We start from the raw sequence: 23372 nt of genomic DNA on the forward strand, positions 1-23372 counted from the left end.
TTCTTTGATCTTCTCTAATTTTATGGAGGAGGATGGAATGTTCTTGGTGCTCCACCCTTAGTTGTCCCATGTTGGAACTCAATTCTCCTAGGGAGGTGTTGATTTACTTCCAATAGTTTTGTGGGGGAAAGTGCATCCCTTGAGGCATCTCAGGGATTTCATGATGAGAAAATTCCTCATGCTCTTGATGAGGTTCTCTTGTTTTCTCCATCCTTTTCTTGGTGATGGGTTTGTCCTCATCAATGAGAATGTCTCCCTCTATGTCAATTCCAATCAAATTGCAAAGGTGACAAATGAGATGAGGGAAGGCTAACCTTGCCATAGTGGAGGACTTGTCCGCCACCTTATAGAGTTCTTGGGATATAACCTCATGAACTTCTACTTCCTCTCCAATCATGATGCTATGAATCATGATGGCCCGGTCTATAGTAGCTTTAGACCGGTTGCTAGTGGGAATGATTGAACGTTGGATAAACTCCAACCATCCCCTAGCCACGGGCTTGAGGTCATGCCTTCTTAAATGAACCGGCTTTCCTCTTGAATCTCTCTTCCATTAAGCGCCCTCTTCACAAATGTCTATGAGGACTTGGTCCAACCTTTGATCAAAGTTGACCCTTCTAGTGTAGGGGTGTTCATCTCCTTGCATCATGGGCAAGTTGAATGCCAACCTTACATTTTTCGGACTAAAATTTAAGTGTTTCCCCCGAACCATTGTAAGCCAATTCTTTGGGTCCGGGTTCACACTTTGATCATGGTTCTTGGTGATCCATGCATTGGCATAGAACTCTTGAACCATTAAGATCCCGACTTGTTGAATGGGGTTGGTGAAAACTTCCCAACCTCTTCTTCGGATCTCATGTCGGATCTCCGGATATTCACTCTTTTTGAGTTTAAAAGGGACCTCGGGAATCACCTCCTTCATTGCCACAACTTCATAGAAGTGGTCTTGATGCACCCTTGAGAGGAATCTCTCCATCTCCCATGACTCGGAGGTGGAAACTTTTGCCTTCCCTTTTCTCTTTCTAGAGGTTTCTCCGGCCTTAGGTGCCATAAATGGTTATGAAAAAATAAAAAGCAACGCTTTTACCACACCAAACTTAGAAGGTTTGCTCGTCCTCGAGCAAAAGAAGAAAGAAAAGGGTAGAAGAAGAAGAAAAATGGAGGAGATGGAGGAGGCTTTGTGGTTCGGCCAAGGGGGAGAAGTGGTGTTGAGGTTGTGTGAAAATGAAGGAGTGAAGATGGGTTTATATAGGAGTTGAGAGGGGTGTAGGGTTTGGCTAGTATGGGTGGGTTTGGGAGGGAAAGTGGTTTGAATTTGGATGGTGAGGTAGGTGGGGTTTTATGAAGGATGGATGTGAGTGGTGAAGAGAATGGTGAGATTTGATAGGTGAGGGGTTTTTGGGGAAGAGGTATTGAGGTGATTGGTGAATGGGTGAAGAAGAAAGAGAGTGGTGGGGTAGGTGGGGATCCTGTGGGGTCCACAGATCCTGAGGTGTCAAGGATAGCTCATCCCTGCACCGAGTGGCGTGCAAAAACGCCCTTTCTGCCAATTCTGGCGTTAAACGCCGGGCTGCTACCCTTTTCTGGCGTTTAACGCCAGCTCCTTGCCCATTCCTGGCGTTAAACACCAGTCTGGTGCCCCTTTCTGGCGTTAAATGCCCAGAATGGTGCCAGACTAGGCGTTAAACGCCCATTTGCTGCCCTTACTGGCGTTTAAACGCCAGCAAGCTTTTCCTCCAGGGTGTGCTATTTTTTTCTCTGTTTTTCATTCTATTTTTGCTTTTTCAATTGTTTTTTGACTTCACATGATCATCAACCTACAGAAAACATAAAATAACAATGGAAAATAGATAGATATAACATTGGGTTACCTCCCAACAAGCGCTTCTTTAATGTCATTAGCTTGACAGTGGGCTCTCATGGAGCCTCACAGATGTTCAGAGCAATGTTGGAACCTCACAACACCAAACTTAGAGTTTGAATGTGGGGGTTCAACACCAAACTTGGAGTTTGGTTGTGGCCTCCCAACACCAAACTTAGAGTTTGACTGTGGGAGCTCTGTTTGACTCTGTTTTGAGAGAAGCTCTTCATGCTTCCTCTCCATGGTTACAGAGGGATATCCTTGAGCCTTAAATACAAGGGATTCTTCATTCACTTGAATGATCAATTCTCCTCTATCAACATCAATCACAGCCTTTGCTGTGGCTAGGAAGGGTCTGCCAAGGATGATGGATTCATCCATGCACTTCCCAGTCTCTAGGACTATGAAATCAGCAGGGATGTAGTGGTCTCCAACCTTTACCAAGACATCCTCTACAAGTCCATAAGCTTGTTTTCTTGAATTGTCTGCCATCTCTAGAGAGATTCTTGCAGCTTGTACCTCAAGGATCCCTAGCTTCTCTATTACAGAGAGAGGCATGAGGTTTACACTTGACCCTAGGTCACACAGAGCCTTTTCAAAGGTTATGGTGTCTATGGTACAAGGTATTGAGAACTTCCCCGGATTCTGTCTCTTTTGAGGTAATCTCTGCCTAGTCAAGTCATCTAGTTCTTTGGTGAGCAAAGGGGGTTCATCCTCCCAAGTCTCATTACCAAATAACTTGTCATTTAGCTTCATGATTGCTCCAAGGTACTTAGCAACTTGCTCTTCAGTAACATCTTCATCCTCTTCAGAGGAAGAGTACTCATCAGAGCTCATGAATGGCAGAAGTAAATCCAATGGAATCTCTATGGTCTCAGTGTGAGCCTCAGATTCCCATGGCTCCTCATTAGGGAACTCATTGGAGGCCAGTGGACGTCCATTGAGGTCTTCCTCAGTGGCGATCACTGCCTCTTCCTCTTCTCCAAATTCGGCCATGTTGATTGTGTTTATGGCCTTGCACTCTCCTTTTGGGTTCTCTTCTGTATTGCTTGGAAGAGTACTAGGAGGGAGTTCAGTAACTTTCTTGCTCAGCTGACCCACTTGTGCCTCCAAATTTCTAATGGAGGACCTTGTTTCAGTCATGAAACTCTGAGTGGTTTTAATTAGATCAGAGACCATGGTTGCTAAGTCAGAGTGGTTCTGCTTAGAGTTCTCTCTCTGCTGCTGAGAAGATAATGGAAAAGGCTTGCCATTCCTAAACCTGTTTCTTCCACCATTGTTGTTGTTGAAGCCTTGTTGAGGCCTCTGTTGGTCCTTCCATGAGAGATTTGGATGATTTCTCCATGAAGGATTGTAGGTGTTTCCATAGGGTTCACCCATGTAATTCACCTCTTCCATTGATGGGTTCTCAGGATCATAGGCTTCTTCTTCAAATGAAGCGTCCTTAGTACTGCCTGGTGCAGCTTGCATTCCAGACAGACTTTGAGAAATCATATTGACTTGCTGAGTTAATATTTTGTTCTGAGCCAATATGGCATTCAGAGTATCAATCTCAAGAACTCCTTTCTTCTGACTTGTCCCATTATTCACAGGATTTCTCTCAGAAGTGTACATGAATTGGTTATTTACAACCATTTCAATGAGTTCCTGAGCTTCTGCAGGCATCTTCTTCAGATGAAGAGATCCTCCAGCAGAGCTCTCCAATGACATCTTGGACAGTTCAGACAGACCATCATAGAAGATACCTATGATGATCCATTTAGAAAGCATGTCAGAAGGACACTTTCTGATTAATTGTTTGTATCTTTTCCAAGCTTCATAGAGGGATTCACCTTCCTTCTGTCTGAAGGTTTGGACTTCCACTCTAAGCTTACTCAATTTTTGAGGTGGAAAGAACTTTGCCAAGAAGGCATTGACTAGCTTTTCCCAAGAGTTCAGGCTTTCTTTAGGTTGTGAGTCCAACCATATCCCAGCTCTGTCTCTTACAGCAAAAGGGAATAGCATAAGTCTGTAGACCTCAGGGTCAACCCCATTGGTCTTGACAGTGTCATAGATTTGCAAGAATTCAGCTAAAAACTGATGAGGATCTTCCAATGGAAGTCCATGAAACTTGCAGTTCTGTTGCATTAGAGAAACTAATTGAGGCTTCAGCTCAAAGTTGTTTGCTCCAATGGCAGGGATAGAGATGCTTCTCCCATAGAAGTCGGGAGTAGGTGCAGTAAGGTCACCCAGCACCTTCCTTACATTGTTGGCATTGTTGTTGTTTTCGGCTGCCATATCTTCTTCTAGTTTGAAGATTTCTGTTAGGTCCTCTCCAGAGAGTTGTGCTTTAGCTTCTCTTAGCTTTCGCTTCAAGGTCCTTTCAGGTTCCGGGTCAGCCTCAACAAGAATGCTTTTGTCTTTGCTCCTGCTCATATGAAAGAGAAGAGAACAAGAAAGTATGGAATCCTCTATGTCACAGTATAAAGATTCCTTGAGGTGTCAGAGAAAAAGAAGAATAGAAGGAGGAGGTAGAAGAATTCGAACTTATCAAGAGAGATAAAATTCGAATTATTGATAATAGAGGAGTGTTAGTCCTTAAATAGAAGGATGTGAGAAGAGGGGAAGAATTTTTGAAAATAAATTAAAAAGATTTTAAAATAATTAAAAGAAATTTTGAAAAACTGAAGAATGATTTTCAAAAATTAAAGTTGGGAAAGAAATAAAGTGATTTTTGAAAAAGATTTTGAAATTAGAAAAAGATATGATTGAAAACTATTTTGAAAAAGATGTGATTGAAAATATATGTTTGAAAAGATATGATTGAAAATCAATTTAAAAAAAGAAAATTTTTAAAATTAAAGTTGATTACTTGACTATCAAGAAATTAAAAGATATGATTCTAAAATTTAAAATTTGATCATTTCTTAATAGGCAAGTAACAACTTGAAAATTTTTGAAGTAAATCTTAAATTGAAGCAAGGATTTTTGAAAATGGTAAAAAAATTGATTTTGAAAATATATGATTGAAAAGATATGATTTGAAAAAGATTTGATTTTGAAAAATTATGAAAACTTGAAAAAAATGTGAATTAAAAACAAAATCTTCCCTCTAGTGTCATCCTGGCGTTAAACGCCCAGAATGGTGCCCATTCTGGCGTTTAACGCCCAAATCTCTACCTTTTTGGGCATTAAACGCCCAGCCAGGTACCCTGGCTGGCGTTTAAACGCCAGTTTTCCTTCTTCACTGGGCGTTTTGAACGCCCAGTTTTTTCTGTTTGATTCCTCTGCTGAATGTTCTGAATCTTCAATTCTCTGTATTATTGACTTGAAAAGACATAGTTTTGAAAAATATTTTTGAATTTTTTGATGATGAGAAACAATAAAAATGCAACTAAGATCAAATAAACAATGCATGCAGGACACCAAACTTAAAAATTTTCATATAGGAGACACTAACAAATTGAGAATGCATATGAGAAACAACAAAACACACTAAACAAGAGAATTTAAAGATCAGAGCAAGGAAATCATCAAGAACAACTTGAAGATAAATGAAGACACATACATGTAATTTTTGAAAAATGCAAGAAAAATAAAAGCATGCAATTGACACCAAACTTAAAAATTAATACTAGACGCCAAAAACTTGGTTTTTATGGTTTTTAAAAATCTTTTTGTGATTTTCGAGAATTATATAGAGAAGAAAATAAAGAGAATCAAAACTTTTAATAAGAATTCCAGGAATCATTGCAATGCTAGTCTAAGACTCCGGTCCAGGAATTAGACATGACTTACTAGCCAGCCAAGCTTTCAATGAAAGCTCCGGTCTAAAACACTAGACATGGCCAATGGCCAGCCAAGCTTTAGCAGATCATTGCTTTCAACAGCAAAATTGATAGAAATCAACAAGCTCTTGTGATGATAAGTTGAAACCTCGGTCCAAAAGATTAGACATGGCTTCTCAGCCAGCCAGACTTCAACAAATCATCATGAAACTCTAGAATTCATTCTTAAAAATTCTGAAGAACAAAATAGAAAATCTTTTTGTATTTTTGAAAATTTTTTTCAAAAAATAAAAAGGAAAAGTACCTAATCTAAGCAACAAGATGAACCGTCAGTTGTCCAAACTCGAACAATCCCCGGCAACGGCGCCAAAAACTTGGTGCACGAAATTGTGATCATCAATGGCACCATCAACATGGTACGCACAATTGTAATCTCAACTCTTTATCACAACTTCGCACAACTAACCAGCAAGTGCACTGGGTCGTCCAAGTAATAAACCTTACGTGAGTAAGGGTCGATCCCACGGAGATTGTTGGTATGAAGCAAGCTATGGTCATCTTGTAAATCTCAGTCAGGCGGATTCAAATGGTTATGGATGATGAATGATTAAAAGATAAATAAAACATAAAATAAAGATAGAGATACTTATGTAATTCATTGGTGAGAATTTCAGATAAGCGTATGAAGATGCTTTGTCCCTCCCGTCTCTCTGCTTTCCTACTGTCTTCATCCAATCCTTCTTACTCCTTTCCATGGCAAGCTGTATGTTGGGCATCACTGTTGTCAGTGGCTACAATCCCGTCCTCTCAGTGAAAATGTTCAACGCACTCTGTCACAGCACGACTATTCATCTGTCGGTTCTCGATCATGTCGGAATAGAATCCAGTGATTCTTTTGCGTCTCTCACTAACACCCCACAATCATGAGTTTGAAGCTTGTCACAGTCATTCAATCCTTGAATCCTACTCAGAATACCACAGACAAGGTTTAGACCTTCTGGATTCTCAAGAATGCCGCCATCAATTTTAGCTTATACCACGAAGATTCTGATTAACGAATCCAAGAGATAAACACTCAATCGAAGGTAGAACGGAGGTGGTTTTCAGGCACACGTTCATAGGTGAGAATGATGATGAGTGTCATGGATCATCACATTCATCAAGTTGAAGAACAAGTGATATCTTAAAACAAGAACAAGCTGAATTGAATAGAAGAACAATAGTAATTGCATTGATACTCGAGGTACATCAGAGCTCCACACCTTAATCTATGGTGTGTAGAAACTCCACCATTGAAAATACATAAGAACAAGGTCTAGGCATGGCCGTGAGGCCAGCCCCAAAACGTGATCTAAGGTAGCATAGAACTACTCAAAGATTCGCCCCTTTCCATGGCAAGCATAGGGTTTACAAAAATGAGTAAATGACGTAAATATCCACTTCCGGGCCCACTTGGTGTGTGCTTGGGCTGAGCATTGAAGCATTTTTGTGTAGAGACTTTTCCTGGAGTTAAACGCCAGCTTTTGTGCCAGTTTGGGCGTTTAACTCCCACTTTGGTGCCAGTTCCGGCGTTTAACGCTGGGAATTCTGATGCTGACTTTGAACGCCGGTTTAGGCCATCAAATCTCGAGCAAAGTATAGACTATTATATATTGCTGGAAAGCCCTAGATGTGTACTTTTCACCGCAATTAAGAGCGCGCCAATTGGGCTTCTGTAGCTCCAGAAAATCCACTTCGAGTGCAGGGAGGTCAGAATCCAACAGCATCTGCAGTCCTTTTCAGCCTCTGAATCAGATTTTTGCTCAGGTCCCTCAATTTCAGCCAGAAAATACCTGAAATCATAGAAAAATACACAAACTCATAGTAAAGTACAGAAAATTGAATTTTAAATAAAAACTAATAAAAATATAATAAAAACTAACTAAAACATGTTAAAAACATACTAAAAACAATGCTAAAAAGCGTATAAATTATCCGCTCATCAGTAATCAACCTATTAAATGCAACTATCTAAATGCATGCAAGTATAGTATATACTATATATACTTATATATCTATCTATAGTATCTATATGAAATTGGTGAGAATAAACAATCAAATTCCCAAGCAAGTATAGACAAATAGGGCAAGGCAAAGAGATAATTCAATGCAAGCAAAAATCTAAAGAATTGATTTAATTCATCAAAATGAAGCAACTTGCAAGAATACATGATAAGAGACATGGAAACATAGAATTGAGTAATTGAACCCTCACTAGGTGTGTATACACTCTAATCACTCGGTATCTAGGGTTTAATCGCTCAAATCTCTTCTAATCATGTGATGCGTGAGCATCTTTCCTATCTTTTTCTAGTGAATTTGTATTCAATTTGTTGAGTTTAATCAAGAATTAATTATCTTTTAACCACTATGAATGCTACTTTGATTCGTGTGCAATTCTGTTTATTTTAGGTAGCATTTGGTTGGATTTGATGGAGCTTCCGCAGAAAAAGAGAAGAGGGCTATATAGGGCTGGAATAGCTTAGAGGATGGAGAGGAAGCTTGCACAAATGGAAGGAGCATAAGAATTAAAGGAGATGACCAGCAAGGAGCGACGCGTGCGCGTACCTGACGCGTGCGCGTGATCTGGAGATTTGCACAGCAACGCGTGCACGTACCTGACGCGTATGCGTGACTGACGCGTACGCGTGACATGCGCCACATGCAGGAAACACAGAAAACGCTGATTGCCATAATTAATTCTAATTTAAACTTTAATTTTTATAAATAGGAAAATATATTATATTAGTTTTAGAAAATAGATTTTAAATTAATTAGGATTAGATATAAAAGAGAAAAGAAACTTCTCTTCTGGGGGGATTGGGAACATTATTCCAGTTTTCATTCCACCTCAGCCCAATTTACAGTTTACCAGAATCCTAGTTTTCACTCTTTTCCATGAGTAACTAAACCTCCACTGTTAAGTTTAGGAGCTCTGTCTATTGTATGGATTGATACTATTATTTTTCTATTTTAATTCATGTACTGATTTATATTTCAAGAATTGTTTTCGTTCTTTATCCTATGAATTTTGGTGGAACGGAATTATGACCCTCTTTCTAATTGAGTTCTTGTATAACTTGGAAAATCTCTTTACTTGAACAACAGCTTGGAAACAATTTCTCCTAAATTCTAATTATCTGGACTTAACGGGATACGTGACATATAATCCTCTTATATTTGGATAATTAGGATTTTTGTGGCATAATAACTAGAATTAAACTTCACCCCCTAATTGGAATTAATTGACCAAGGAATTGGCGGTTGGTGAAGGTTAGAGGAGACTAGAAAGGTCTAAGGAATTAGGGTCTAGTCACATATATTTTGTCATGAATTAAATCTTTCATGATTAAAATAAATTAATAAGAAAAGTCTATCCGGAAAATATATAACTCCGAAGCCTTAACTGCCTTCTCCATATTGGCTTTCCAACTTATTTACTTGCCTGTCTTCTGATATTCTGAATTTACTGTTTAATGCTTTTGAACTCTCAAATACTATTTTCTGCTTGTCTAACTAAGTAAATTAATCAACCATTGTTGCTTAGTCCCTCAATCCTCATGGGATCGATCCTCACTCACCTGAGGTATTACTTGGTACGATCCGGTGCACTTGCCGGTTAGTTTGTGGTTATAAATTTCACACCATCATGCTTTCAAAGAATTACTTTTCATCTAACAATCAACACAAGTGATGTATGAATGTAATTTTCATAAGGACTTCATATGGTTGTGATGGGGTCAGGGTAAAGGTGGGATAGATATGGCTAAGTGGACTAAAATGGTTGAATCCTTGATTAGTTTAGGCCTCCACATCAACCCGTATCAACCAAATCAAAACAAAATGCAATCCTAACCTTCTATTAATTCTTTTTCACAAACACTCATGTATGCTTTTCTCACAAGGACATCACATATGCAATTCTTTATTTATTTTTCTTTTCTTCGGGATAACTTCCATCCCCTTTTTATGATGATGATTTTTTTTGAAATGAAATGCATATGGTTCCAGTAACTCATACATGAGTGTTCCCATTTTCCAAAATTTTCAATGGAATACCCAAATTAAACATTTTCATTCACTACCAATATTTTCCAAAATTTCCCCCACACTTAAATGACATGCACTCCTCAACCTAAGCTAATCAAGGATACAAATCAAGGTAAATCATGATTTTTCGCTTAAGGTTGTGATGTGGTAATATCAAGAATAGTGGGATAGATAAAGCTCAAAAGGTGTTAACAATGGTAGATGCAAAGGGTAGGCTATATGGGTAAAGTGAGCTATGCAAAGATGGCCTCAATCATGCTTAATGTAATTCAAAACATCAATCATTGGAAATAAAGAATCAAGCAAAACCAAGATTACAATCATAGAAGAGATATAACACACAATGAACAAAATTAGTGGTTAAAATGTGTAACCACTCATTAAGACTCAAATCTCACAAGGTATTTGTTCTTTACTCTTCTATGTTCCACAAAAATTCATTCAAACAAGTTTGAAAACAATTTTTCAAATCAATTCAATAGAATGCCTTTGAAACAAAATTCTTGGAAATCCTTGTTGTTTTTCACCAAATTTATTTCCTATATGTATGTATGTTGTGATGGATGCAAATTTTTCAAAATTTTCCTAGTTCTATTCCTAATTTTCAACATTGCTTAAAATTAACATGAACAATTAGGACAAAATTAAACTAGGTGCTATACTATTCACATCATCCAGTCACAACTTCTATCTATAAAAATTATACTAAGAAAAAGATGCAAAAATGCAACATGCAATAACTAGAAATAAACTATGCATAAGCTAAGATATATATATATATATACTAGAAGAATATGCAATGCAAAAATCAAAAGGACTCTAAATATCTACAAGAAACACAATAAAAGAAAATAAAAAATAAAGTACGAAGTATTCGGAAAAGAAAGTTTACGCCCCTAAATGACGAATCCTCTCCCACACTTAAGCGTTTCACGGTCCTCCGTGCACGAACACAATCCGGGGGGAATAAAGCTGTACGTTCTTCTGCCTTAGGTTGGTGGATGCAGGGCTTGGGTTGTGTGGAAATCGCCAAGTCCAATGCATGCTTGGCATTTCCATCCTCAGTGTTCTCCTCCTCTCCTGGCTCTTACCTCGATGTCTCATCGTTAAAAAGAAGAATGGATAAAGTATAATTAAAAATCATAGGGCAAGTGGCACAAGAAGGTAAAGGAGTAAGCAAATAAGTATCTAATTGAGGAATTTTGCATAGCGGTGTGGAATACACATAACGGCCGGCTAACGTGGCATCCACACAATGAAAAAGTAAGCCTGAGTTCCTCAACTAAATGGCCTAAGATGCAAGCAATGCATGAGCATCAATTAAGAGCATGCAAACTTAGGCAAACAACAACAAGAGTGAATTGAATGTAGGAATTATTGGATATTGAAGGTGTACAAGTGAAAGAGCAAAATTGCTATAAAATAGCACAAAAAACAATAACCAATGCAATGATGAAGAGAAATTACCTATTCATCCTTAAGAATAAGGCAATAATCACATGGGAAGGTGCTTGCTACAAAAAGTGACAAGTCTTGATAAGAATCAAGTCAAGTCAACTCAAACAAATGCAAAGCATTAACAAGGAGCAAATACCTTGTGATGTGATTATATTGACTTAAAAACCATGATGAACAAGCGATTCCATTCAATTCACTAAATTCAATATGTACTTGTTAAAAATTGCACCAAATAAGAGACAAAAAGCCAATTTCTAAATCAATTTGGTGCTAGTAACTCAAGGCAATGAACAAGTACATTATTGAAATTCCAATCCCAAAATAACATCATAATCATTCAAAAGTGCACAATTCTTGATTAGAATGCTAAATAAGGATATAGTTCAACACATATGGTCATGACAACATATGAATTAAACAAAAGTTCATTTAGGCATTATGTCAAACACATGGTATGTAGTGCACATATTCAACCATTTCAAACCAAGATTCAAGCATCAACAACCCATAAATAAGAAATTTAAACACTTGCAATTCAATCAAACAGAAAATTAAGTAAAAGTTAAGCTAAATAACCAAAGTTAAATAAGGAAAACAAAAATTAAGCAAGCAACTAAGCATAAAAGAAGATTAAAATAAGAAAATTGAAAAGATAGAGAATAGAAAAGAAAGGGATAGGTAACAGTGGCACTTGTGTTAGCCACTGCGAGGTTACGGCGACGAAACTTCACCAGAGAAGAGAAGAAAGGAAGAAAAAGAAGAAAGAAAGAAGAGAGAAAAAAAAAGAAGAAGAAAAGAGAAGAGAGAGAGATAGTGGTGGTGGTAGTTCCGGCGCCGGCGCCGGCGGTTGGACGGCGACGGTGGTGGTTGCCGGAAGAAGGGGTGGGTTTGGTTAGGGAGGTAGAAGAAGAAAGAAGGAAAGAAGAAAAGGGGTGAGGAGTGGCGCAACAGGGCACCCTTCCTCATTATTGCCCAGACCGAGACTCGTGCGTACGCAGAAAGGTGTGTGCGTACGCACACCAGCAAAATCTGGGGGCATTGTCGTGCACAAGACGTGCGAGCGCTGCTGGCAGAGGGGGTCTCTAGACGTGTGCGTGCGCACAGGTATGTGCGCATGCACGGAACACTTTTTTTTTGGGAAGGATCATGTGTGCGTGCACACAAGAGCGTAAGGGGCAGGGGTTCACGCGCACACGTCTGTGCGGCCCCACAAGAAGCATGAAAAAGGGTATGTGTGTGTACGCACGATTAGGTGCGTACGCTTAGGTCGCAGAAAGCAGCTGAGCACGTGCGCAACGCGTGCTGGCGCTGCGAACAGAGGGCAAAATTATAAGTGTGCGTGCGCACAGGTCGGTGCGCACGCACAGGTTGCAGAAAATAGAAGTTCTGTGCGCACGCACAGGTACGTGCGTACGCACAAATGCCCTGTTTTGCAAAAAATTTTCTTCAAAATTCTAAGGTACCAAGCCTTAGCTCAATCAAAATTCAACACCAAAACATGCAAGAACCCATAAATTCATGATCCAAACCAAAACTAACATACAAATCTCAAAATTAAACTAATTCTAAGCTAACCAAAACAAGCAAACATGCAATAAAGCCAAAATATATACAAAAAGAGAAGAGTAGGAATGATGTTACCAAGCACTTTTATTTAATGTCTTTAAGCTAGACAATTGGGAGAGCCCTTGCTATGGTGGTTTGTGCTTGACCTTCCCACCAAACGCTTGAATGTCCAATGTTCTCTGGGATCCCAATCCAAACAAAAGACAACCAAAAAGAAAGCTATTTACATATTAACATATTTACAATAGCCACTAACTTTACACCATTGCAACTCCCCGGCAACGGCACTAAAAACTTGATGCGAGCGAATTCATCGGTTAAGAATTCCTTCTCGGTAAAAGAGAAATAACCTCGTTGCAAGTATAGTTCTCAACCAACAAGTAATGCTCGATCAAAGTTTACAATTTCTAATCTAAACCGAGATCGAGAGTACTTCAACCTCGGATCGTTCTCCCTAGGATGCAATTGGAAGTGTTTCTCTTTCGGTTGTGAGGAAAAGGGGGTTTTCAAGCAAGAAATGAAAGATTAAGAGAACTAAGCAATGATCAAAATTGGGAATTAATGTAAGTAAAGAGAAAACAAGATAAAAACTAGTGAAAATGCTATAAATATAAAAAGAACCTTGACTTGGGAATGAGAGTCTACGAATCCTATCATTGCCATAACCACAACTAGGGTAATTATCATGAGTCAATCTCGCCTAGTTAACCCAACCATCGAGGAGTAAGTCAAGCAAGCATAATTGACCTTAATCCATAAGTCCTAACTAACTTACCAAACTAGTTGATAAAAGGCTAGCGTCAATGGAAACAAGAGTCAACTAACTACCCAAGAATTACCACTAAATGTCGGACATTATGACTCTAGTATCCTAGGAACTCAAACCACAAGCCAAGGTGGGAAAATCTACTCAAAATCTAGATTTGACAATTTCACAAACACCTTGTGTGCATAAAAGTAAAACATGGAAAATTGCAAGGAAAAATAACAAACTATAACCAACTATCAACAAAACCAAACATAAACAAGCAATCAAACATAAAGGAAGCATGAAACATAAAATTCATTGATCAAAACTTCAAGAAACAAAAAATTGAAAATATGAACAAGTTACTTGAACCAAAAGGAAATGAAAGTAAAGACAATGTAATTAAAGAGGAAATTGAGAGTACTTACAATTAAAGAAGCAAAATCCAAAAGAAAGCTTGCTATAAAATGCTACAATGGAGATGGAAATTAAACCCTAAGAGAGCAATGCTACACTACTCTATGAAAAACTATCTAAGTGAGCTCCCTTTGAAATGTGTTGAATTCCCCTTTATATAGCACTCCAATTCAGCCTTCAAGCCTTCCAAATGGGGCCAAAAGCCCTCAGAAAACGCGCTGCATGTGTTTCATTAATGAAATCACGTGTTGGGTCCTGTGTGAACGCACAGATGCGTGCGTCCGCACACTTGGATGAATTTCCTCCTGTGCGTACGCACAGGTACTCGTGCGCATGCACACATGAAAATTCTCGCTTGTGCGCACGCACGCAGGGCTGTGCGCATGCACACTTCGCTGTGTGTGCTTTTCTTTGTTTTCTTCATGTTTTCTCCCTTGTACATGCTTTCTTCCACTTTTAGCCATCCATTCTTGCCTCTAAGGCTTGAAATCACTCATAAACCATATCATGGCATCGAATGACATAAAAATGGAATTAGAAATCACTAATCTAAGCATTAAAACGCATGTTTTCACATTTAGAATCAAATTAGGGATCAAACACAAAAGTATGCTATTTTGGTGCTTAAGTGTGAGTTCACATGCTAGAATCCATTCAAATTAAGTCAAAATATACCATCAAATATAGACTCATAAAGGAAAAAAGGGATTTATCGCGCTAAAAGCACTGCGGGCTTGATTCCTCGAGGTAGGGGATTATTTTAATAAGAAAATATTTTGGGCTTGGAATACTTGACATGTTTAATTGGTTAATACAAATGGATGAGTGTCTTTGATGTAAATAATTCTCTGTTGGGATTAACATGTTGTGTTTGTTTTTAAATTGGTTGATTTTTGAATTTCTGGTGATATGGATTGAATATTCTGATTTGGGTTTTCTTTGATTTAAATCGATAATGATTGGTCTTGAATGATGGATTTGAAAATGTTGATTTGAAATGCTGATTTTGTTGAGTTGAGGTTGAATTGAAGGAACCCGTGATGGGTGGTAAACTCCAGTTTTTAGGGAAGGTGCTGCCGGAATTTTTCTAAGAATTTGAAGAAGTTTTGGTTATGATTTCAAAAATGAGTTTGGTTTGAGTAACTTTAACAAAAGAGATATGTCTTGGATACTTTTAAAGATTATTAAAGAAAATTGGATTCTTATGATTTTCTTAATTCGGGGTTTTAAACTTATTTGAATTTTAATAACAAAAAGAAATTTGATTAACTAGCTAAAGACTTTAAAACAATAAATTAAGTATAAATTCAAGGGTTTAGGAATAGGAGAGTGACTTTGAGGTTTTAATGGAATTAAACATTGGAGTTGAGAGAAAGAGAGTTATTTTAAGGAATATAATGAAAATTGTGTGATGTTTGATTTGGAGGTAAGTTCGGTAAGTTGTTTGAAGGATTATGCTTGAAATTGAGATGTGATTAGTGACAATTGGATTTGATTGAGGTTTGATGATGTTTTTGAGTTTGAAAGCGAGGATAATGATTAAGTATGATCGAGGTATGGTGATGACTAACGATTATTATGAATAAGAATGGAGTGAAATGTGTGAATTGAGTAGGCTTGATTTTGGTTGATTCTGAATGAGTGGATTGAACAGGTTTGGGGTTGTTTTGTTGAGTTAAAAACTGTTTTCGCTTATGAACCTTTGGAAAGTTGATAAATTATGTTTATGGTTAAAAACTAATTTTTGGCCAACTTTGGCCGGTCATAACTCGGTTCTCGAAGTTGGAAAATTTTACAAAATTGTTTTTATGAACATTTATTTATCAATATTTCCAACGGTTCAAGAATGGTTGAAAAATAAATTTGGTGGAAAAAGATACGAAGGTTTGAAATTTGGGCTGAAAAACTGGTTTCTGCAGCATATCAGCATTTTTCAAGTTTTGAAATGCCATGCATACACGGAACCTATCGTGCGTATGCGGGAGTTGGCCACTGCCAACGCTCATGCGTACACGAACATGGGATGCATACGCGACTTTATCATGTTTACGCTCATGTGTACTCGATGCAAGTCATGCGTACGCAAGCGAGTCCTACTGTCCAAACCTTCCGTGTACGCGAAACGGTTTGCGTACGCGACCACCCGTGTTCTTCTGAAAAGTAAATTTTTAAGTTCTAAACCTTTTCTCGATCCTTCTAAATCTTTATAAACAGCGATAAGAGTCTAGGGCCAATGTATTTAAGAATAGAGGAGTTAAAGATGAGAATTAATGAGATGTGCTGGTGAATCGATAAGAGATGAACAAATTGTAAAGTGATGTATGATGATGAATGATAAATGATTATGATGATGAAGGATTATGATGAACGAGTTTGATTACTATTGATTACGAATTGAAATCAGATTGAAGGGGAGATTGTTAATGAGATTGATAATGAAGATATTGAAAATGATCTTGATTGAGATATACCTGCTTGGGTAGATGCAGTGACATTGATCCGCTTGCTCCAGATTTTGGTTTGAGTCTCCCTAGGTAGATGCAGTGGTTTGCCCCCACTTGCTTCCGGTCGAGATTGATATGTGATATAAAAAATTATCTGAGTCACAAATTTCTTTGGGTAGATGCAGTGGGTCGGCTCCACTTACTACAGGTTGAGATTTGAGATTCTGTCGACCCTTCGATGTAAGTTGTGACTGGGCACTTTAACTTCCTAGATTCTCTCAATGAGACGAGATTGATTGATAAATGATTATGAAATATATGCATAGACTCTTGGGGATGCGCGCTTAGGGACCGTTCAGGGTTCGCTACCAGACATGTCGTGTTGGTTATATAACCGACAGATCAGATGCATCAACCATAGGGCAGGCATGCATCATTTGCATTTGCGTGTATTGTTTGGGTGTGAATATTGTTTTTGGTTTTCCTAATTGAGTAATTACATCTATCTTCTATTTGATCTAATTGCTCTATCTGTACTCTCTATTTGTGTATGCTTTGCATTTATTTGTCTGTGTTTGAAAATTCAAAGATCCCTTTTGCTGGCAGTGGTGACACTGAGGGTTGTTTCTGATATGTGGTGATGGAGATTGAGGCAGGATGGACCAGGTGTTGCCTTATTACTCTAATTTATGTATTGGTTGGATAGGAGTGAGTGATGTAAGTTGGGTAGGAAGCCCTTAGGAACGTCCTGGTCCTTTTCCTTTCTTTAAACTATTCGCCTTACTGATTTGTAAACAAAAGGAGTTTCTTTACGACCTTTCAAAGTAAGTTTTTCCACAAAGTTTTTCCAAAAGATTATTTCAAGGATAAACTATTTTTATAATGAAATTATTCCAATTTGTAAGTATTTCTTTATTTTGATGGTATTTTTTTCCCTGTTGAGAATCTGTGAGGACGATATTCTCACCCCTACAGAATTTCTGTTTCAGTAACAGGTTCAGGAAGATTTGGTGCGAAGCCACGACCGATCTAGAAAGCTTTATATATATGTTGTATTTTCTATTTGTTGGTTTAGTTGAGATTTTACCCCTCGTCATTTGTCTTTTTTAGATTTTAGAGGGTGATGACTTGTATTTGAAAAAGATTGAATAAGTCGATGTATTTAATATTATGTGGATATAATTATGTGATTAAGTGATTTTAAAGTAAAAAGGCTTTTCGATTTCTTAATTAAAAATCCAATTTGTACTCGCGAAGACTCAATAATTAAATAAATATAGTACATAAATAAATTATTAGAGGTAGGTAAAGCTTGGACCTTTAGTGCTTTCATGAGGTGTTAAAAGTTAGAGTGTTACATTGCTGTTGTTTGGATGACATCCCGCTTAGCTACATTTGAAGAACTAGATCAGGGTGTCTTTCCCTTGCTTTTGTAACCTTAGAGGGGACTAGGCTTATAACGAGAATAGGCTATTCTGGGTTCCAATTTAGGGGCTTTTTGAATAGGTCACGACCTAGGATGTCATATTTATATATATATAAATATTAACTAGTTATGCTAGGAGTGTTCTAACTGGATCCGTACGACGTTGACAACATATAACTATATACGCAGTTCTATGTATATATTTATGAAATGCTTATGTATTTTCTTTTATCATCTCGTGAATGTTATTATATCTCTATTGATGGGTGTTGACTTAATGTTTTTTCTAAAAAAAAAAGAAAAGAAAAATTTTACCTGTGAAATCGAGCACATGCTAATAAGTTAACAGACTTATATAATAAATAATAGTTATATTTAAGAAGACAAGTTGATAGCACTCAGTTTTTTATGATTTAAACATACTGAAAATTGAACTATTACATTTGCTTCCTATAAGTCTATCAACATGTTGAGAGTTCTGTATAAAATCATTACATGCCTTTTGTAAGACCCAGAACTTTTGAAAAGTCTTATTATGATCAAGTCTCAAATCATATAGTTATTTATTGCCTTAATTTCAGAAATTATTTTATTAAAGATAATTAAGACAAGTTTTGATTTATTGAATTTGAGATAAGTTATGATTATTATCCAATTTTACAATTATTGGATTATTTTCCATATTTGAATTATAAAGTCGGTAGTTGTGAAATAATAAGAATTTTTATATGATTTGGATTAAATAATTAAAATTTAAAATATTAATACTGTTACTTTGAAAAATAAAGAGTTTAATTATATTATCTCTAATTATTTGGATTTGGCCATTTTACGGAAAATAATTTGTGAAATTGATGAGCAAAAAGTATTTTCTATATATAGTTAGTGTTGGATTTAATTTGGGTTACAATTACTATGTTGTCCACAATTTTATCGGAAATTACTAAAATGCCCCTAGCCCTAATTTTCTCAAAAAACCCTAACCCATGACCCGGTTCCCTTCTCACTCAACCTAGCAGCAGCAACGCAATTGCTTTCCCCTTTTCCTTACTGCCTTCACTGTGCAGCAACAACAACACACGCAGTTTCCTATCTCTCTTTCCATGAATGGAAAGCAACAGAAGCAGAAAGGGAGATAGGGAGCAGAGCTGCGATCCAGGGAGGGGATGAGCCGCGCGGTCGTCGGTCACTTCGGCACCGTGCCCAGATCACGTCCAGACCTCATTGCCGCCGACCCGTGACGCTGCCGCTAGAACCGCGCGAAAGACAGAGGGATGAGAGAGAGGGAGTTCGCGTCGGAGGAGAGAGGGAGTTCGTGCCTCACCGCCATCACCCATGGAGCCATGAGCTGCGCCGGTCACTGCCGCGTCGCATCGGAGAGGAAGCCCGAGACTGAGTGCCGCTGGAAGAGCTACATCCAGTCGCTGCTATCGCGCCACTGACCGCCACCGTTCTACCGTCGCCTTCAAAGGGGTTCTGCCAAGAGAGAGGGGACCGGCGTGCGTGAAGAAGGGGAGAGGTCCGAGGCTGAGATGGTTCCCGTCACTACCGACTTGTTGCTCCACGGTGCTTAACTGGAGCTTCTGCTACTGTCGCTGGAGTTCTGAGGCCACCGGGACCATCGCTGGAGCTTCTGGCTATTTCTGCCGTCGCCGGAAAAGTTACCGCTAAGGGTTTTAATTGAGGTTTCTGCCTTTTTGTGTTTTGAGAAGGTTTTAATGCTGCGTGGTTTTTATAGTTGATCTACCAAAGCTTCTGGCCGCCGCCGGAGCTGTTGCTGGGCCGGTTCAAAATCGCAGCTGCTTTGTGTTGTTATTTCGGTAAGAAATTATGTTTCAAAAGCCCTACATTAGTGTCCCGCACGTGTATTAAAGCCTTTACAGTATTAATGTTCCTAGAGTTTAGTAACTGAGGTTGCTTGTTGTAATTTAGAGTTGTTTATGCTGCTGCGAAAATGTGTGGGGCTGTGCTTTGAAGCTGCCTATGATTTCGAGTTGAGGTGAAAAGAGCTTATGAGGCGTTTGGATTATGGATTTGCGTTTTGAGGTAGGGGCGCTTTCCAAAAACTATGTTTTAAGTATTGAAATTATTACATATGGATACTGTTGTGAGATATTGTGTATTTGGTGATTGTATCTGCCTTATGTGTTATTTGATTTACTCGAGTGATTGTGGATGTTTGTTTGGTTGAATTGTTGTGCGGCTTTGTGAAATGTAAGGTTTTGAAGTGATTCTTTAAAGATTTGAAATATGAGTTAATCCGTTGAGGATTGATTTGATTTGAGTCAATTATTTGATGATGTGAAAAGTCGAATGCACTTTTGAATTCAGCCTGGTTTACTTTAATTGACTTGATCTTGGACAAATGATTTGTTACTGAACCGTTTCTTTAAAGCTTTGGAAATGAGTTAAATCGGTTGATATTGAGTTGATTTTGAAATGGTTTTCTTGAGATATGCCACTGAGGCGACTGTTGGATTTAGCTTGCTTTGAATTGATTTCTGGTTTTGAGCTGTTGAAAAGGAATGAGAAACGGTTTAGTTGGGACCCGAACTGGGTGGCAAAAGTCCAAGTTTTAGGGGAGGTGCTGCCGAAATTTCTACAAAATCCTAGTCTTGTTTGAAAAGTTATTTAAAAAGGATTGGATTTGAGAAGTTGTATTATTTGATTTATTAAGAGAATATTTATATTTTCATGCTTAATTTATTTAGTGAACTTTATGCCTTGAGTTTGACTTATTTAGAAATGAACTATTTTTACCGTTTGAATCACTGAAGGAAAGAATGATGCTCTAATATTGATTTTAATATAAAAAGGAGCTTTTAGTGATTTCAAAGGAATCTAGACTTTTGATTGAGTAATTAAGTTTGAGGCATTTTGGAAGAGTTAGAAAAATGGGTTCCAAAAAGAAACCTGAAAGTGGTTTGATTCAAATGAACCGGTTCCTTTTCAAATGAGTTGATTTTTGGACCGGGTTGGAACTTGTGATTTTGTATGGTCGGTTTCATAATAAATTTAGTTTTATTTACTTGAATCGAGAATCCATGATTTTAAGAGTTTCAATGAATTTTAAGGAATTGATATAGGTTGACCTTCCCTAAAGACTTGGGACTCTGCCGAGAAGCTTTTGTTATAAAATCCCATTGTTGGACGGGTGGTTTTGAATACTTTGAAATAAATCCTTAACTTGCCATGGTTTTGGAAGTTTTGGAAAGAGAATGCCGAGAGTGGCTTTGTTTTAAACAGGGAACTCACTTTGAGTGAATTTGGCTTATGAGCCTGAGATAATTTGAGAAATGAGATCTTTAAAGCCAAGGCTAAAAAGAGTTGAAATTTGATTTCAAAGTGAAATGGCTTGAGAAAAGTGATTTGTGGCTTAAATGCCGATTTTATGAATTTGATGATGTTGAATGGTGGAAGTGCTGTTTTGTTATGGGCCGGAATGGCTGTGTATGATTATGAATATTGGCTGGTTCTGGATTGAACCGTGAGCCGGAATGGCTGTGCATGATATTAATTTATGGCTGATTGCCGAATGAGTTATGGGCCATATGGCTGACTATGAATTATGAATTTAAGCCGGATGGCTGAGATGGATGTTGATCCATGGCTGGGACTGAATGAATATATGCTTGAGATACCTGGGTAGTAGCAAGGGTTGTGGTTCGTCCCACTTGCTCCAGGTCAGAGACTGTGACGCCTGGGTAGTAGCGGTAGTAGTGGTGATTCCACTCGCTCCAGGTTGAGCTTTTAAACACCCGCCTGGGTAGTAGCTGCAGTAGTGGTTATTCCACTGGCTCTGGGTTGAGCGGGTAGTAGCAATGGGATTGTAGCTGAAACCTACTTGCTCCGCGATGGGTGTTTCTGTCCATGGTTAGCTACCAGGACGTGTCGGGTTGGCTATATAACCGATAGATGATATCATCAGCCACTAGGGACAGGCATGCATCATATGCATCTATGTGACATTGTTTGCGTGTGCATATTGTATTTGGTTTGCCCATGTGATTACGTGAGATTAACTGCTACTTGTTCTACTTGCTGTAACTGTTTGTTTGTGCTTGAACTTCCTATCTGTGTTTGCAACTGGGACTCTGTTGGATCATGGTGATTGGTTGTTGGTTGGATTGTTTGAGCCTAGGGTCGTGGTTGAATTGAGATGGACCGATGGTTGCTTTCGGTTTTGTGGTTATGGTTTGGAAATGTGTGAAAGGCTAATTTGGTTAAGCATAGATAAACCTTTTGAAATGCTTTTGAATATTGTTTTAAATGAACAGTTTTCTCTTTCAGAAAAGGATTTCAGATTTCTCTTTTATTGTAAACCTTTGTTTTTGAAAAGGGGCATAAGACGGTTATTAATCACTGGTACGGTTTATCTTCACGTATCCTATTACAGTAATTCCCAAAAACCCTCTACTGAGAACCCTTTCGAGGATGATGTTCTCACCCCCTTACATTTTTCCCCTTTCAGGATATGGCGCAGAAGTTACGAAGAGTTCATTTAGTTGTTGTTGAGATGCTCTGTATTGCTTTAGTATATTTTTGTTCCCTCGCCTTTATCTTGATACATTCTGTAAGAGGGATAGGAATTGTATTGGGTAATGCTTGTAATATTACTTATATATATATATATATACATGGATGTACTCTTTATGAGTTTTGTAAGTTGTATGGTATCTATGGATGTATGTTATCGGATGAAAGTATTTTTGGGAGCGGTATTACTGTTTAAAGTTTCAAACAGGCTCATATTTTAGTATTAAAAAGTATAAGTGTCGTCGTAATGTCCGAGCTATCAGAGTTGCGCAGCCGGAAGCGTGAGCTTTGGTAGTTAGGGTGTTACATTATGGTATCAGAGCGGTCCTTCCTGTAGAGCCTAAGGAATGGACCGACTATGCTTCAATTGCATACTCTGAGCGTTTGTCATGTATTAGGTCTTGTCGAATGACGAGAATTAGAGCTTTATGCACATGACGGTCTATTGATTAACGCTGTTAGTCTTGCATTGCATAATTCTTGGTATTAAGTTTGGCCGGCTTAATACTAGTGAATTATGTATATGAAGGCTGACGAGAGGATTTTTACCAGTAAAGAGATTCATAGAAACAGTTGCGTTTTAGATATAGTCTCTAAACCGACAAAAATCCCTTCGTACAAACGTTTTGGGTGTCACAAGTAACAAACCCCTTTAGAAATTGTTAACCGAGTATTCAAACCTCGGGTCGTCTTCTCAAGGAACTGCGAGGAAGTATGTTCTTATTATTGGCTATAGAAGTTGTAATCGGGGTTTAGAAGATGAGAAGCAAGTAATTTGAATGACAGGTGAAGTAAATGGCAATTAAAAATAAATAAATACTGTAAAGCAAACTTTTGGCAAGGTAAGAGAAGTTGGAGGTCCAACGTAGTTATCTCTCTCAACTATAATGAAAGTTGAATCTAAACTCCACTTGATCAACCTGTACTAGGGCAAGGAAAGTCAAGGGACTAATTAAATTGACATTTGAATCCTATTTATTTCCTAAGAAAAGGTTGGGATTACTTAAGTTCAGCTCAATTAGCAAGATAACGATTATTAATTATGTTGAGTTTAATAACT

The 23372-nt window shown here is 38.0% G+C and overlaps 1 long non-coding RNA gene across 1 annotated transcript in view; it reads left to right on the forward strand.

Moving 5' to 3' along the window:
• LOC148550829 (uncharacterized) overlaps positions 1-22491 on the forward strand; it is a 157425-nt gene extending 134934 nt beyond the window's left edge. Inside the window, exon 4 of the long non-coding RNA XR_015892385.1 lies at positions 22248-22491. This is a non-coding gene — a long non-coding RNA (uncharacterized LOC148550829). The remainder of the gene's footprint in view (positions 1-22247) is intronic.
• Positions 22492-23372: the final 881 nt, after the last annotated feature.

Source organism: Arachis ipaensis, chromosome B7 (genome assembly GCF_059453495.1).
Source record: "Arachis ipaensis isolate K30076 ecotype BB chromosome B7, ASM5945349v1, whole genome shotgun sequence".
In the NCBI taxonomy this organism is placed as follows: Eukaryota; Viridiplantae; Streptophyta; class Magnoliopsida; order Fabales; family Fabaceae; genus Arachis; species Arachis ipaensis.